The following is a 17,916-nucleotide window of genomic DNA, read 5'->3' as shown; positions in this document are numbered from 1 at the left end:
CCTACATAATGGTTCAGGGACAGTGTACCCTTTATGAGCGTTTTATTGAATTTTTTTTTTTTTTTTTAAGCAGGCTATTTTTTGTGCCCTGTCATTGTTTTGAAAGACAGAACCTGCCCAGAATTCATACATCCTGGACTTAGTGACTCACAAGTGCCCTCTTGAACTCTCACTACCTTTTTGGGTCTCATCCACCTTCCGAGTAGTGACCTGGAACAACCTTTGGGTATTTAAACACGATTCTGACACCACTGACCGGTCCCGGGAGTGGCAGGGTGGGGACAATCCCATCCACCAGTGCTTTCTTTCCGCTCACCGCCCAGCAGGTTCTGGTTTTGGTCATTCCACCGAGAAGAGACAAAGAGGGCAGAAAAACCAGAAAGCTGTCAAGAATCCGAGGGCCTGGGTTCAAGGAAGCTCTTTAATTTGTGAGCCTTTGGAATTAAAATCAGTATGCACGGTTCACTGTATAAAACAGCATCATGAATATAAAAAAAAAACTCTACTGTTCTCCAGCCGGGCAAACAGGGCCTATGAAGCCTGAAAATGCTGCAAAGCAGCAGCAAACATTCAAAGGAACTCTCTAGAGAGACAAAGTAAAATAAATTCTTCTGGCTTACAAGTTAAGACTGTCCTTAGAGGCCATGTAGAGACCTTAATTATTTACCTTAGGACACTCGGGAGCCAGAAATAGCTGCCAAGTTGCAAAAAAAACCCAAAAAACAAACAATAAAAGCAGGCTTTTAACCTCAAGCAGGCTGAACAAAAGGCAGAATAAGCACAGGTAGAACAAAACACTAGAGCCATTCTTTCTTCAGGAGGCCTGAAAGTTTTCTATTTGCCTGCAGGGGAAGACCAGAACTGCAGTGAATGACTCTGCACCTGCCAGTGGAAACCAGGGGCCACCACGAGCAAGGGGGTAGGAGGGAAGAAAATAAAAATACCGTATCTTGCCAGGTGTGGTATGTGCATAGATCAGGAGGGACCGCCGCTGTTTTGCCTTTGCCATGTTCCAGGGAGGGGACACTTCAGACAGGGATTCGGCTTGTGTAGTCTTAACTTTGAAAGTTCCATTTTCTTGCCTGTAGCATTAAACTTTTTATTAATATCTATGTTCAGCTCCTTGATCCATATTGCTACGGGTGCTGTAACCATTTTTTTTTTTTTTTTTGAGCATTTGGGATCTAAAAGGGTGTGGACAGCAGAAGTGAGACCCACAGACCCTGTCTTCTGGCTCCTCTGCTCCTCTGTAAACGGTCCCTGGGAAAGGAGGTGTTCTGACATAGCAGGGCGTAAGAGAGTGCAAGAGGGAAGCAGAAGTCTGAGCAAGGTGGGCTGCGTGTGAGCAACGGAACACCTGGGTTCCCTGGACCACAGCAGGATCAGGGCGGTCACAGGGCCCAAGAGCTGAAAGGAGCCAATGGGATCATCTGGTCCCAAATCCCACCCAATGGTGGATCCTCTGCTCAAGGCTCCTGACCAGTGGTCAGCCAACCTCTGCCTGGAATTTCCAAAGATAGTTCTGGCACACCCAGAGTTGCAGCACTCAGATCCCTCTGCAAGAAAGGATTTAGCAAGGAAGCTTCAAGGAATGTGGTTAGCTGATAACCTCCAGCTGTTGGTGCCTTCACGGTCTGTCTCAGCTGCAATGTCTTCTCTGGCCCGTCCCCAGACAATGGCTGAGCAAGGCAGCAGTATAAAGCCCTGGCCATTGTTGCCCAACAGGGAACTCCTGGAAGGGGCAATCTTGGCTTTGGAGCTCCCCCCGAGGCTGGCTGAGACTGTGTCAGGCCTGCACCACGGCCTGAAGCTCCTCCTGCCCAATCTTGCTTTCGCTCCTTTTCCTTCCCCAGCTGTTGCTCCTCAAGAAGCCTTAACAGGTGAAGCACGGGGGACGTTTTAGGGCATGAAACTGTTCTATATGATGAGATAATGGTGGAAACATGACACTATGCATTTGTCAAGACCCATAGAACTTTATAGCACAGTCGTATGCAAATTAAAGAAAAATCATTTAGGAGGTCAGGGGATCCCCGGATGGAATGCAGACTAGACAAAATAATCTAACCGTATCCCAAATGTACGAAACCACCTCACTGAAGACGGTGTAGGGAGAAAGATGTCGACCTAGTAACTCTGGAAATGAGTGGAGTCTGTTAAGATGAAAGCCAAAAGCAACCGTACGTGAGCACTGTAATCTACTTGATAAAGGTGTTTCCCATGGGGGCGCATGTTAACAATTCTAATACCACTACACATGTACATTGCAACTGAACAACTAAAACAATGGCAGGTGGAGGAGCCATGTTTCTCACTGTTGGAGAAGGTACAAATAAGCAAGGGGAGGTCTAGACTGATCCTTGTAGTCACGGGCTAGAGTTGGAGACATCAGTGTGAATTCATGTTTTGCTTAATATATTAACAGGCACAGAGGGTTACACATAGAAATACGTACAAATGTGTGTATGTACACAGGCTAGTGCACACTCATATATCTCCTTGCTCCATCAACTGGGAGGGCCTAGAAGCAATGACACCCAGCAATGGCACCCCAGGACCAACAAGCACACCTAGCACCCAGATCTTGGTTTTCAACACTGGGCTCCAATAAAAGGAACCAGGGCTACTTGGAGAAATAGCTGATTCTAGGACTGGGGCAGAAAACATATGAGATGAGCCTTGAGCATCTTGTAGTGCCAGAAGGTAAAAAAAAAAATAAAATAAAAGAGCTCAGGCCAGGTGTGGTGGCTCATGCCTGTAATCGCAGCACTTTGGGAGGCTGAGGCAAGAGGATTGCTTGAGGCCAGGAGTTTGAACCAGCCTGGGCAACATAGTGAGACCCCATCTCTACAAAAAATAGAAAAATCAGCCAGGCATGGTGGCACGTGCCTATAGTCCCAGCTACTCAGGAGGCTGAAACAGGAGCATCACTTGAGCCCAGGAGTCTGAAGATGCAGTGAGCTATGATGATGCCACTGCACTCTAGCCCAGGTGACAAAGCAAGATCCTGTCTCAAAAAAAAAACAGTGTTCAAAAAACAAACACAACACCAAAACCCACAATGATGGGGGATAGCAAAGGGATACTGAAAGAGTTCTCAATGGCCAAAGCAGGGACAATCTGAGCAATAAAATTAATAAAGTATTATTATAACTCAAAGTATAAAATAAATATACATAAGTCTTTACTAATAAAAGTAAATGGTTAAACAAGTAAATAAATGAAGAGGAGAGACAAATCTCCCTTGAAAGAATTCCAAATGATCTATGTAGCTATTCCACCCTTACATTGAGTGCTTCGACTTCCATTTCAGCCCTGGGCTTGTCACTAACCAGCTGTAAGGAAACCCCTTCTCCAGGCGTCAGTTTCCTCATCTGTACAAGGCGGCCCCAGCGCCAGGTAATTTCTTGAGGGTCTTCCAGTTTTTATGGTCTAGGATTCAGCCTTTTGTGTCGAATGACTGCCACACCCTAAAAGTCTCCAGGCTGGGCCCTTTCACAGTTTTCGTGTCCCCATCCCAGCCCATCATCCTGTCCCCCTCAGTGCTTCACCTGGTGAGAATGAGCTGGCTTCAGCATGGGACTCTCATAGTGACATCCAGCTGCCAGCCCCCAAAATAAGAGAATTACAGTCTCTGGGCTAAAAGGCACCTTCAACAATGTGCACCCCCCCACCACCCCAAAGACCGGTCAACACTTTTGTCAAGCATAAGGGTGTCCACAAATGTGTGCCAGGAGAATTGTTCTGAAGGAATTCTCCAGAGCCTCGGTCACACTTTGCAGCAGGTTGAAAAATGGCCTCAAAGACCGGGTCCTAATTCCCGGAACCTGTAAATGTCATCTTATTTGGAACAACGCTGTCCTATTTGTTACCTTAATTGTTAACGTGGTCCAGTTAAGGATTTTTGAGACGGCGAGATTATCCTGGATTATCTGGGGGGACTTTAAATACAATCCTAAGCATCGTTATAAAGGGAGGCAGAGGAAGATCTCACACAAAGAGGAGAAGGCAATGTGACTAAGGAGGTGACCACTGACGCGATGTGGCCACAAGTCAAGGAATGCTGGCAGCCACCGGAAGCTGAAAGAGGCGAGGACCCGACTGTCCCCTAGAGCCTGTGAGGGAGCACAGCGCTGCTGACACCTGTCAAGTTCAAGGATGCTGACTCTGGGCTTCTGGCCTCCAGAACTGTGAGAGAAGACATTTCTGTTGTTTTAGGCCACCAAGTTTGTGGTCATTTGTTACAGCAGCCACAGGAAACCATCACATGCACTTCCTAAAATTCAGGTACCTTTTCCTTTCATGCAGATTTTTCTCTTTCGATAGTAAACAAAACCATCCCCGTGTGTCAGCCAGGATGCTGGCAGGTAACACTTTGCAATTTGAGAGTTTAATAAAGCGACTGTTTACAAAGGTCTGAGTAGGATTTGGGAGACAGCAAGAGACAATGCAGTCGCCCAGGGCTGCAGGGTGGGGACAGCGGAGGGAGATGCTGTCACTGCCCCAGGCCTGACCGGTCAGGCTGCGCACACCAGCTGTAGCCTTGAGTCAGAGGATGCAGCCAGCCCTGGCAGCTGCAGGAAAGGAGCCAGCGGGGTCAACCCTTCCCGGTGCACGTCCCTCCCTCTGACTTCTCTCCGCAGTGCTCTCCACTAGCTGGATCTAACCGGAAGCCCCATGTAAGGGAGCCGTCCCAGCCAGCCTCCTGGGCACGCAGGAGTGGAGAATGGCGGAGAGTGGATTTAAATGGGAAAATGGCAATACCCAGCACCCACATAACTAATTCCTTCTCAAGACTATCCACACATACCAGTTTGGGTTTATGAAACAGAGAGGCCCCTGGCCCCTGGCTCTGTGGTCTTGGGCCACCCACCACCTCTCTGGGCCTCATTCTCCAAAGCTGTAAAACGAAAGGTTTCGAATAGAGAGTGAGATCCCTCTCAGCATTACGCTCGTGACTCGAGCAGCAGACTCAATGCCCTCCCAGGCCAGGCTGGTGCCTGCCTCAAGTCCCCACGGCTGTTCATCTACTGAAGTACACGTGTCCGGGCCTCTCTTCTACCAGACGCGCCCCTGCGTCTGTCCAGGCGTGTGGCTGCTCCAAGCACAGGAGCAGGCTGTGTTCCCGTGCGGCGTGCAGACACAGCACAGGGGTGCTGGAAGGGGAACCGTGACACTGGGAAACCCAGACCCGGCTCTGGGGGGCCGACTTCCAGGGGACAGGACGCAGTCGGTGGACACACCTGCCTGCTCCCTGGAGAAAATTCCAGGGTGCGGCAGCAGCTGGCCGCAGCTGGGCGGCCCTCTGGCTGGCAGGCCCGGCAGGCCGGGCGAAGCCTCGGCTGCCAGCAACCACTCCAGGTGGTAATAATTAGCCAGAAAGTCAGACTATGGAAAGTTCCAAGGGTCCACGAGAGGCCCATGTTGAACAATAACTGAGCCCTTCCTCGCCCTCTTGGCGAGTTTTGTTCTGTACTGTGTCTGCTTTTTCAACGCTCCAATCTGCTCATATTTCTTTGGAGCCTCCTTTTGAAAACAGAGGGTGAGGCTAAGCAGACAGTATCTTCACTGCCTCTCCAGAGCTGGAAGTGCAGAAGGTGGAGAGGCCCCCTCCCCCCCCATGTCTTGGGTGGCCTGGGGTAAGGGGACACGCAATAGACTTTTCTCCCTTCCCTCAAACACCCACCCCCAGTTATTAAACTAGGACCCTGCATAATGACTGCCGGGCCCCAGATGAGCTCGGGTTTGCAGTGTGTGATGGGGGCGGTAGGGCTAAGGAGGACGTATGTTCCAAAATCCTTAGAACCCTCCCCAAACTGCTAACTCCTAAAGTCCATTGTCGTCCCGTTTCCAGCAAAACAATTTGATTCTTGTTATAAACACGCCCACACTTGGGCAACGTGCACTTTCACACTGTCCAGTGAGTGAAGGGCCTTCAGCCTCGCAGAGATGAGGGAGGAGGGGGATTGGAATGCGGGAAGGCTGAGCAGAGGGCGGACAGCGGCTGCTAGGGAAGAGGAAAGGACAAACAGGGAGGCTCTGGGCACTGAGAAATGACATCTCACGCTTCACACTGTTGCCTGGAGCTGTTCCTGTTGGGTCGATGCTATAAATGTTCGGAAAATTCAGGGCAGCAGCATCTCCATCAATAACACACAAAAAGCTTGTGCTCTGGACCCTTGGACCCTCCAAAGGGACCCTGCCTTTCCAGCCACGGAGCGGGTAACCACTGTGGAGGGCGGTGGGAGGGTGCCTCGGAGCCCACCTGCTCCATGTGCATCTCCTGTTCACTGTCACCGAGAAGCCTAAAAGTCTCCCGGCAGAGCTGCACCAGTGCATGGATTTATTAAGCACTTTCAAACAGTTTGCTGAAAGTTGAGCACAGGTCAAAGAGGGTTCTGATGGACAAAAAAAAAAAAAAAAAGAGGATCAATTTTGGATATGAGATGCTGAGGGTATTAGATGCAGAGCGGGGCTGGGTGGGAGTCCACAGCAGAGACCTCCTCTGTCTGGTCAGGGAGTGACTGAGGTCCTTGCAGAAAGGGAGGGAGGACTCCCTCCCAGGGGGGCCTGTGGGAGTGCGCGGAGAAGAGCCAAGAAGACAACTTGCTTCAGGACTGCACCCACACCTGGAGCTGCCTGGGGCAGTTTCCTTGCCGAGTGGATGCAATTATACCGTGCGCCCCCCGCCAGATGGTCCGTACATCTTCCTGACCCTGTTCCCCAAAGTGCCCCAGAGTGTCGCACTCAGACCACCGCTGCGCTGGCGCAGGAAGAGTTATGGCTCCGTCCATCAACTTCCACATACAGTGCTCTTCAATCAGACAGAAATGGCTTGAGTCAGGAAGGATTAGGTTTACTAGAACTATAATGTCAAATTTGAGCACCCACACCCCAATGAGATAGTCCTAAATTAGAATCCCAATTCCAGCACATACCAGCTGTCTGCACTTCCTTCTCTGAACCTTGCCGCCCTCACTTGCAAACTGGGATAATAACAGTGCTCACCTGGCAGGCAGTCCTCACCTGGCAGGCAGTGCTCACCTGGCAGGCAGTGCTGAAGGTTAAACAAATGAAAGGGGCACAGGAAACACTTAGCACAATGCCTGGCTAGTAGGAAGTGTTCACTCAACATCAGTCATTGATTTATTTCTCACCTACTGGGACTTCCAGTAAAAGTTGGAACACTGATGTAGGCTGGCTTCAAGATCATTATCCATTTAATCCAGACGTAGGCTGTGCTCACAAATTTGTTCTTTGAAAAAGCCAGAACATTCTTTTGTAAGTCATGATCTCCTTGCTGTGTGCTTTTTTTTCTATCAGCTATATTTAGGTCTTAAATTTTATATCTCAGTTTAAAATCCTAAAGTCATCCTTCCAAAAGTACAAGTGGTTCGGCCAATGCCATTTACTCAAATAAAAAAAAAAAAAAAAAAACCACAACGAAAACAAAACCCAAGCAAGATTGTTTTGTGTTTTACAACAATAGATCAAAGGGGGGACTAATTTCTGTAACTACAAAGGTAAATAAATTAGACTTACTCCATTTAATCTGAGCATCTAATTTGGCAACTAATGACTAGTTTTTTCAGTTTTACCTCTTTAACCTCTTGGAGGACATCTAAACTCTTTCCTGTAGGTCTTGGCTGTCTCTTGGGGCCCTTCATACCTGGGGATCCAGGCCCAATCCTCCTCCCAGCTCAAAGTGAAATGACATTACATTTGCTGGTGACCATTTCATAGTCTCCAACACCAGCTACTTCTTACTTCCAGACTGCCACCCAGCTGCTTTTCCTTAGGTTAATTCAGCAACCTCCTTTACACACAGTAACATATTTGCTGAGTGCTTACTATATGCCAAACACAGTTCTAAATGTTTTATGTGGATTGAGTCATTTTATCTTCACAATAATCTTTGTGAAATAGGTACTGTTATTATTAATATCATCTCTCTCCACAGGAAGCTAAGGCACAGAGGGTTACGTCATTTGCCCAAGATGACCTAGCCAATATGTGGCAGAGCTGAGATTCGAACCCAGGCAGTTTGGCTACAGAGCCTGGCTCTTTCCCGTTAAACCATATGAACTCTCAGAGAGGAAGTGAAGTTTATCAGGGATGCAGTTTGGACAAGAATCCTAGCTCCACTTAATCACAGGAGCACTCTTCCTTCCATAGAACATTCCGTCCTGGCCCAGTGACTCTGCTCCTCCCAGACTATTCCCCGGAGGCATTGTTCACTGAAACAGGAAAGAACCGCACTCACAACAATATCCCTCTTACCTCTGTCAAACAGGGCTGCAAAACTATGCAAAGCAGTGTGGTGGCTCAGACGCAGGAGGACGGGGCTCCAATCCTCCTTCAGCACTAACTGGCTGGGCGCCCTCGGGCCAGTCACTTAACGTTCCTCCCTTTGGATTCCACCTGGCAGAGTGGGGATCACACTGAGAGCTACTCTACAGGGCTTCGGTGAGGATGACAAGAGCTCGTCTGCACAGCGCCTGGCTCAATAAGTAAGCTGCTATCATCAAGGAAGATCAATAATTAGCTACTATGATTATTGACCCCATGGTCCATAACCGTGAGCACAGAGAAGGGGCACATTCAGAAAAGACTCGGAGAGAGGCCAGGCTATAATATAAGCTCTCTGGGGCTCTGCCCTTTGTTAAGTCCCTGTAGGCTGCCTGGGATGAGACGGAAGAGCCCACTTCCCACTCCCTGAGCCTGGCTGGCACGCCACCTCCAGGGGGCTCCCCGGGACAGGAGGTGATCAGTAAAGGAGGTGGATGGGAGGGCAGGGCCAACTGAGAGCCTAGACAGGGGAAGCGAGAAATCCCTCTGAGCATCCACTCCGTTCCGTACGCAGCCATTTTCAGCCCAGGCAAAGCACTGCTTCTTCCAGGTCAGCAGTTCTGTAAATATTTTAACACTTCTCTTTCAACGGGGAACCTCAACACAAAAGTCAGATAAGGACTGAGCTACTTTGTCAGCAGTGGGCAGAGGACGCTCCCAGGGCATCCACAGGCTCCATGTTGAACTCCTCCCCAAAGGGGACCCTGCGACCCTTCGGGAGAGCAAGGATGTCCTCGGATCACAGCCTGCAAGACATTTTCTAACAGAAACAAGCGTACGTAAGATGTGAACGCCGCCTGTAGGGAGCTCAGGCTGGTGGGGAGGCAGCCACAGTCTTACACTGGCTGACGAGGGGACTCCAGTGTCCCCTGCGGAAGGTATAAATCCTCACAGGGCACTGCTGCCACCTCCTACAGAACTCTCAGGCTGTTCAGTTGAAAGGGGTCCCTCAACAGTTCTGCACACGGAAGTGACCAGGAAGAGCATGCTCGCCTCGGGCACCTGCTCCAGTAAAATAATCTTCTAAAATTAATTTACCTCTCACACCACCTCTGTGAGCTAGAGTTATTATTATTCTATTTTACAGATGAGGAAACTGAGGCTGAGGGCATTTAACTTGTCCCAAGTCACCCAGTTAGACAATGTGGGGACCAAGATTCAAACCCATTTTTCAGGTTCCAGAGCACAGCAGCATGGACTGAAGACCGAGGCTGCCTCTCTTCAGATCCCTCCTCTGCCACTGACTAACTGCGTCTCTAGCCTCAGTTTCCTCATCTGTAAGATGGGAATGATGATGATAGTATCTACCACCCTTGGAATGGCACCTGGCATTTAGCAAGTGCACTGCCTCAACATCACGTTTTGTAGTAGGTAATCATTACTAATCACTATTTTGTTCAATGTGTTTCCTCATTTATCTAGCCTGTCACAGAACAGCACAAGGCAATAAGAAAGGAATAAACTGTGTGGCACAGACAGCAGGAGCCCTGGGAGTTCAGAGACAGGGCACTTGAAATGCTTCACTGGCGACTGCTTCATAATTTTCCAGGACGCCTTTTACAGAAGCCAGGCTGAGTTCTACGAGCCAGTCCAATGTCAGCACGTGTATTGCCAAGGCCAGCCTTCCAGCCACCAACTGCTGGGAGCATGTTCCCGACAAAGCCCAGGGCCACAGGCAGGCTTCTGGGTCGCCAGTTAGCTCCCCAGGGACAAAGCTGCAGGCAGCACCTGGGCTCTGTCCACACTGGGGCTCAAGGGCCTGCGCCCCACCCCCACGCGGGAGAAACAACTCAAGGCTTGTGTCCCCAGGGCAGGAGGTGGGGGGGCAGGGAAGGACAGAGCACCCTGGGCCACAAGGACACCTGGTCCAGGTTCTGGGAAACAGCAGGGCCCTGGTTCATCGTAGTGAATGAAAATGCCTTTCCCAGACCTTTCCTTCGTCATTCCTCCCTGAACCCACTGGGCGCTCTGACATTTCAGGGACTCAGGAAAAAAGTAAGAAACAGAGAAATCAGGGGCTTCACACCATCTACTTCCCAGAATTATGCCACGAATACATCCCCCACCGAACCAAACGTGCTCCCAGACGCGCGACAATGAAGTTGGACTTGGACAGCGGGGAAGGAAAGCCTGACCTCGGCCAGCCCCGCGCGGTCCCCCACCCGGCGCGCCCACCGCGGGGACCCTGTGCCGCCGCTCGCTCAGGGGGAACGTCCCCTCCCCCGCCGCCTACCTCCTGGGCCGGGTCCCCAGGGCCGCCCGGGCCTCCGCACCACCTGCGGCGGCGACGTCCCCTCGCCCGGAGCGCGGCGGGGCGGCGCGGCCCGAAGGCGGCGGGCGCCGGCCGGGGAGGGTGGTCTCCGACCGCGCTGGCTCCGAGGGAGGAGGATGGTCTTGAACTTGGGCGTCGGTGTCCAGACGCAGAACAGGAAACGTCCCAGCGCCGCGCGCCGCGCTCCTTTCCCGGGGCGCTTCCTGCGCGCAGCGCGGCCCGGCCGGGATTTAAAGCTCCGTCTGACTCTCCTGCGTTTTCCTCCCCTTTCCTTTCCCTCCAGCGTTACAATGTTTTCGTTTTTGGTTTTTTTTTTTTTCTTAATGGAACGTCAGCTTCGTTCTTGACGTGCTGGAAAAATTTCCCTCTGCCTAAACTTGGCTCAGGAGCACGTTCTGCTTGTGAGAGAATTTCTCCTATTACAAAGTTCAGTTAAAAAAAAAAAAAAGAGAGAGAGAGAGAGCGAGAGCTGTTTTGCCAACTTTTGTACTGGGAACATTTTTGATGGATTTTTTTCTTTCCCCTCCTGATCTTCGGATTCCAAGAAACATACACGCCCACATCCCTCTGACTGGTTGGGTTTTTTTTTCCCCCCTTCTAATTGAAAAATAACAGCAATTAAATAGCTGGTAAAAGATTGCAGTGAAGATGTCCTTAAACTATGAGCTCAATAAACAAATAAATAAATGTTTTAAAAAATAATTTTTTTGAAGTCTGTGGGCTCAGAGGGCGCTGCCCAGTTCAGCCTTGCCCTGCTGTGTGTGTGTGCGGTAAGGAGGGGATGGTGTGGTCTCCAAGGCCCTCTCTTAGTTCTAGGTCTTTCTGTGATGGTCACCCTGGAATTGGCTTCCTTTCCCAAACTGGGGTCCTGTTGCACCTTACAAACTCTGTCTCTCCTATCCCCCCGAGACAGGGGCGGAAGACCCTGGTTGTGATTCTTGGAGGTGGCGGGGTTGGAAGTGCAGAGGGCTGAGAGGCTGCTTGTGAGAGTCAGTTGTTGGTAACAGCCCAGGGGGTGGCATGTCTGTGAACTGTCAAATGCCACCACAAATTGGGAACCTTTAGGGTATTTGTTGACCCCAGCAATAAAAACATGGTAGTTCTCACTGTGCTAATTGGGATTTGTTCACAAACAGGAAATGAGAACGTCCCCTGTGTTCTATGTATTAAGAGAAGGTGGGTATTAAACAAATTAATAGTGTAAGCAAGATTGTATTATAATTTTTTTTTTTTTTTTTTTTTTGCCTATTCATCAGGTTAGAAAGTTTCAACTGTTTTTAGAAGTATCCTTCATGTACAGAAATTATACTGTGTGGGTAATAGACTAAGGCTAGCAATTTCTAGATTGTTGAGTTGATGTACTGATTACATAGTATTTTTACCTGGTTGGTAACGCAAGACTGACCTAGGTGGTATTTTTCTGTTCTAGCATGAGTTTTGCACCTGAACTTGAAAATAACTGAAATGCATTTAAATTCTGAAATTTAGAGATTCTATCGTTTCAAACTCGTTTAGTGTGGAGAAAAAACTAACCCATCATTAAAAGTATTTAATTAGGTGTCTATTTTATACCCTAATGTATTTAAGCATAGTATTAAAATAAACTTAGAACTCTCTTTTTCTTTTTTTCTCTTTTTTTTTTGAGACAGTCTTGCTCTGTCACCCAGGCTAGAATGCCATGGTGTCAGCCTAGCTCACAGCAACCTCAAACTCCTGGGCTCAAGGGATCCTCCTGCCTCAGCCTCCCAAGTAGCTAGGACTACAGGCATGTGCCACCACCATGCCCGGCTGATTTTTTTTTTTTTTTTTCCGTTTTTAGTTGCCTGGCTAATTTTTTCTATTTTTAGTAGAGATGGGGTCTCCCTCTTGCTCAGGCTGGTCTTGAACGCCTGACCTTAAGCGATCCTCCTGCTTTGATCTCCCAGAATACTAGGATTATAGGCGTGAGCCACCACACCCAGCCCATAGAGCTCTCTCATTTGGTTTTTGTCCTCAAATGATCTCAAGAAATCTGAAAAGAAGGAGACAGATTGAGTCTATTTGATATCTAACCAATAGACAAACTACATTTAAAAAATACTGATTATGCCCCCATGTAAGGACCAAAGTCTAATTCCACAGACTTGAAGGATGTATCGCTCACTGGGTGTGGCTTGCCAGAGATGTGGGGATGTTGGCGAGCAGTATCAGTGGGAGGCACTGCTAATTCTTACCCTGAGAGCAAGATTCAGTAGATTAGTCACCTCTTTTCGATGGTTAGATGAGTTGGTTTGATATCATGAATATATACACAGGCACAACATTCTCACATTGGACAGCAAAAGACAGAGCTGAGGGTGAGATGCAAATCTAGGCTTTTCAAGGTTAAAGGTGAACAATATTTCATAGGAGGCCAAGTCTTGGATTGGCTTGTGGATGAGGGAGGGATCACACTGAGTTTAGCTAGCTACGTAGCATTGACTGCCTGCCTACTATGTGGGCCAGGTCTGTTTGCAGCCTCCTCAGATAGAAAACAGTTTTTCTCATAGCAACTCTGTAAAATATTGTTGCTCTCATTTCACTTGTCCTTAAACTGTGAGCTCAGTAAATAAATAAATATTTTTTTTTAAATTAAATTTTTTAAAAAGCTGTGGGCTCACAGGGTGCTGTCCAGTTCGGCCTTGTCCGTGCTGTGTTTGTGGTGTGTGGTAGGGAGGGTTTGTTACAGTCTCCGGGCCCTCTCTGAGTTCAGTGTTAAGATTGTTCACGATAGGAGATTTGTTTTTTTTTTTAAGATTCATTTTATTCATGACGCCTGTCTAGTCTTCCAACTCCTTCCTATGTTCCACATTACAATTGCAAATACCATTGATGTATTCATTCCAGTCAACAAATATTTAATGAATATCGCTGTGCCCAGCACTGGGCCAGGGTATGAAGGCTCAAACCCTGCCCCTGGGGATGTTTGTATTCTAGTAGGCAGAGGAGACAAACGTACCTGTATCATTTGACCCAACAGTTCCATTTCTAGGTATATACCCAAGAGAAACGAAAACATACGGGCCTGCACAAAACCCTGTACACAAATGTCCACATCAGTATTATTTATAATAGCTGCTTGTGGAAACAACCCAAATGTTCATCAACTGATGGACGAGTAAACAAAATGTGGTGCACAAAAATGTGGTAAACAAAATGCACACTATGGAATATTATTCAGCCATAAAAAGAAATGAAGTACTGATACATGCTACAGTGTAGATGAGCCTTGAAGCCATTATGCTAAGTGAAAGAAGCCAGTCACAAAAGACCAGATATTATACGACCCATTTTTATGAAATGTCCAGAATGGGCAAATCTACAGAGACAGAAAGTAGGTTAAGTGGTTGCCCGGGGCTGGGGGTGTGGTGGAGTGGGGAGCGGTTTGAGGGTTGACAGCTAAAGCTTGTCAAGGTTTCTTTTGTGGATTAAAAAAAAAAAATGTTCTAAAATTGATTGCAGCAAAGGTTGCACAACTTTGTGAATAGACTAAAAACCATTGAACTGTACATTCTAAATGGGTGAGTTTAGGGTACGTGAATTATATCCAAAGAAATCCGTTGCAAAAACGAAGCACATATCTGAAAAAAATAACTGTGTTTATTTTGTAACCCGCGGCAACTTCCAAAATGCTACGGTCCATGTGCAGTTTCTTGTTTTCTTGGCTTATTCATTTTTGATGATTCATTTTGAGAAATTCAAGACACTGAGAAAGAAAAGATGATATGGGAGATTCAAGGAAAGAACCATCTCTTATAGGAACAAATTATTCTCTGTATTGTGATTATTACATTCTTTGAAGAGCTCCCTTCTTTGGGGAACCACGTATCCCCAAGTTCTCCCCATCCTGCCTTCTACCAAAATACATATTCCAAAAAGAATTTTCAAAGTGTAATCACACTGAGAATTAGAAGCCTGACAATGATTACTATACTTGCATTTAATTAATGAACAAATTTTGATTGCCTTAAGCTTATGAAATAAATTCACTCTAATTTTTTATTTCTGGAAAATGACCAAACTGTTACTTTATTCTGTTATGCAAGGTGCAGGAGCTGTGAGTCCAGGAGGGAAAGCTAAGAACAAATCTAGCAGCAGTTCCGGCTGCTCCCGGGGGATGTACAGGAACAGGGAGAGCCCGTGGCGGGGAGGGGGGCGCAGGCCGCTGCGGTCGGTGGGGACCACTGAAAGGTTTGAAGCCGAAGATTGTCATGTCTGAGAAGGTTCTGGAGGTCCTGGGAATGGTGAAACTGGCACTTTCGCTACAGAATTCCTGGCAATTGGATGAAAGGCTTCATTATTATTATTGTTTTCGTTATCATTATTATTATTTTGAAGGAAGTGGATTATGTAAGAGCAATTTAGTAGTCGCAGAAAGGAAAGACCATTCTGCTGCTCTTCTTTGGAGAAGACGACAAACTGCTGCTGGGGGCGGGGGACCAGGGTCAGATGTCATTCTCGGGTGTGTCCACTAGGTGGAGGCATTGCCGTGCAAGAAAGAAAAGTCGTCTTTCCAAACTTGTCTTCCCTGGGCCGGGAAGGGGCGGCCTTTTGCTCCTTTTTGCAGCGGGACAACGGGCAAGGAGCCAGAACGTTTCAGCAGAAAGAGCACGAGCTCTGGAATCAGACACATCTGTGTCCCAGTCTGGACTTCTCCCCTCCGTCGGGTGACCTTGGGCACATTACTTCACCTCGCTGAACCTCAGTTGGCTCATCCAAAAGTGAGGATTTCGCAGGTCCGCCACCCTTTATCCGCATTTCCAAACTTCCACGCTCTGAAAGCCAGAGGCGTTTCGTAACTCAGGGGTCATCCGGGCCTGGCCCGAACCGACCTACGATGGTGTGTTACCCTACTTAGTGTGACTGTTCTTACACTTCGCTGCAGAAAGGGCCTGTGCGTTCGATGACAAGGTGTCCTCCCAGCCCACGGGGGTCTGATCTAATAAAATGAATATTGTGTTGTGTTACCTTTCTAAAACCTGAGAAGATTCGGAATCCTGAAACATACTTGGCTTTAGGGTAGGAGATTAATTGGATCTGAAATACTGTCCGGAAGGGTGTTGTAAGGATGAAACGAGGTGATTTGCCTGCAGCACCTTGCACGATCTTTGGCCCTCCAGGGCTCTCGTCGCCCACCCAAGCCAATCAGATTTGGGGTCTGGCAGCGGGAGAGAAAACCTACGGGGAGAGGGAGACAAGCAAAGAATCCCTATTGATACATTCAAATCATTCATTCATTCAACAAATGTATATTAAGCACCTACTTACTATGTGCCAGATACTGCAATTAATAAGCTTATGGTCTTCTGTTGAGCCTGTGCACATTGTCCTTAGGGGTAAACTCAGGGACTGTCTTGGGTTCCACATGTCATTCAGGCTGGCGGGAGGCCAGAGAGTCACTGGACAAGGCAAAAGTAAGAGACAGAGGAGGAGGTGGCTGCGGTCGGTGCTGCTAAAAGGAAGGTCCTGTTCATAGACTCAGCCCACACTGTGGCTGCCTTGTCAACCCGGCCCTTTTAACACTATCCTTGATTCTCGCTCCGAAGATTTCATCTGTTTAAAACTTCTGCTGTGGGGAAGGGTTGGCCGACGGAGGCAGAGGGCGGAAGGTGGGACTGGACTGCCACTCACACCTGGAGGTTCCTCGACTCTCCGGAGTCAACAGCACGAAGCCTGGGACAGTGGCTGTGCTGCCGTGTCCCACTCACCCTGCCCCCTTCACCACCCCCCTCCGTGCTCCAATCAGATCCACGTTCTTGCCGTTTTTCAAATTTTCAAATTCTCCCTGCCTTCTTGGCCTTTGCACATGCCGTTCCCTTGTCCTGAAACTGCTCCTTCTCTCCCGGTAAATTCTGGGATTCCGGTTAGTCCCTGTGCACAGCCCAGGGCGTGATGGTTCCAGACGCCTTACCTGCCCTTCCTTTCCTGTCAGTGCCAGGCCATCCCCTGTGACCCTGCACACACTCTGTCACAGCGCCAAATGCACTGCACTGGGATCGCCAACGTTGGCATCTCCACTCCCCCACCCCCACCGCACGTTAGCACCACTGGGCTCGCCACAAAGTAGACACTCAATAAATGGTCAATTAAATGAATGATGGTGGAGATCGATACTATTATGTTAATGAAAGACCTTGGAGCTCTTGGGAGGTATGAGAAGATTCTGCATAGCAGAAAATGACATAAATCTTCAGCCACTGCAAGAAGAAATCTGAGACCTATTTTAACGTCAGGTCCTCGCCATGCACGACCCATTACTTCCTCCCTGGGGCAGAGGCTGTGCTCGTGGGAACTACACTGGACTGCAAGTCTCAAAGCCTGGGCTCCAACCCACCTCTGTCACCAGCCAGCTGTGTGATCAGCTGTGTGTCACATGTCAGCCTCACCCGTATTTCCCTTAGCCAGGCAGCAAAGAGGTAGAGTAGCCAATCCCTAAAGTCCCTTCCTGTTCTAATATTCTGTGACTTTATTTTGAATGCACAGGGCTATGAGAAGGCATGATGACATCTAACCAAACTTGCCAGTTCTAAAAATACGACGTACATGTGAATGTGCACCAAAGTGTGAACAGAGACAAGGATCATGGACAATGATGCCAAAGTGAGGGTGGTGGCCAACTGGAAGATTGCCATGCAAACACTTCCACCTTGCAGATTGATTCCTCCTCTGTCTTCAAGAAGTCATCTTTTAAAATTGAGATTCTTAGAAGCCAGGTGTGTTGGCTCACCTGTAATCCTAACACTTTGGGAGGCTGAGGTGGGGGAATCGCTTGAGGCTGGGAGTTTAAGACCAACTTGAGCAATATGACAAGATCCCATCTCTATAAAAAAAAGAAAAATTAGCTGGGCATGGTGGCCCCCATGCACCTGTAGTCCCAGCTACTTGGTAGGCTGAGGCAGGAGGATCGCTTGAGCCCAGGAGTTTGAGAGTCTGAGGTTGCAGTGATCTATGATGATGCCACTGCACTCTAGTCTGGGCAACAGAGCAAGACCCTGTCTCAAAAAAAAAAAAAAGAACTTAAGATTCTTCTGAGTCCCATTTGTTACCTTACAATCATAGGATTTCAAGGCTAGACAGGAGGTAATACTTCAGTTATCTTGTCAAACCCTTAAACAGGGATTGTTAACAGGCAACTGGGATGGAACAGGCTGTGACTGGCACCTGGGTGATGAGCCCCCGTGAGACCTGCAGGCTGTTGACAGGGAGGTAGGAAGGCGCTATAGTAAAATCTCTCCTACCTTGTTAGTTTCTGGTCATTGTCAGCAACTCTTACACTT

The 17,916-nt window shown here is 48.3% G+C and overlaps 1 protein-coding gene across 4 annotated transcripts in view; it reads right to left on the bottom strand.

Annotated features, from left to right (window-relative positions):
- The window catches only part of TACC1 (transforming acidic coiled-coil containing protein 1), a 103,991-nt gene extending 93,148 nt beyond the window's left edge, over window positions 1-10,843 (bottom strand). For all 4 annotated transcript variants that reach the window (XM_069484994.1, XM_069484996.1, XM_069484997.1 and 1 more), the window contains exon 1: window positions 10,583-10,843. The gene's annotated coding sequence lies outside the window, so the exon portion shown is untranslated. The remainder of the gene's footprint in view (window positions 1-10,582) is intronic.
- Between the last annotated feature and the right edge of the window lie 7,073 nt (window positions 10,844-17,916).

Source organism: Eulemur rufifrons, chromosome 12 (genome assembly GCF_041146395.1).
Source record: "Eulemur rufifrons isolate Redbay chromosome 12, OSU_ERuf_1, whole genome shotgun sequence".
Classification (NCBI taxonomy): domain Eukaryota; kingdom Metazoa; phylum Chordata; class Mammalia; order Primates; family Lemuridae; genus Eulemur; species Eulemur rufifrons.
The sequence above is the reverse complement of the archived record's forward strand: the minus strand, read 5'-3'. Positions and strand labels throughout refer to the sequence as shown.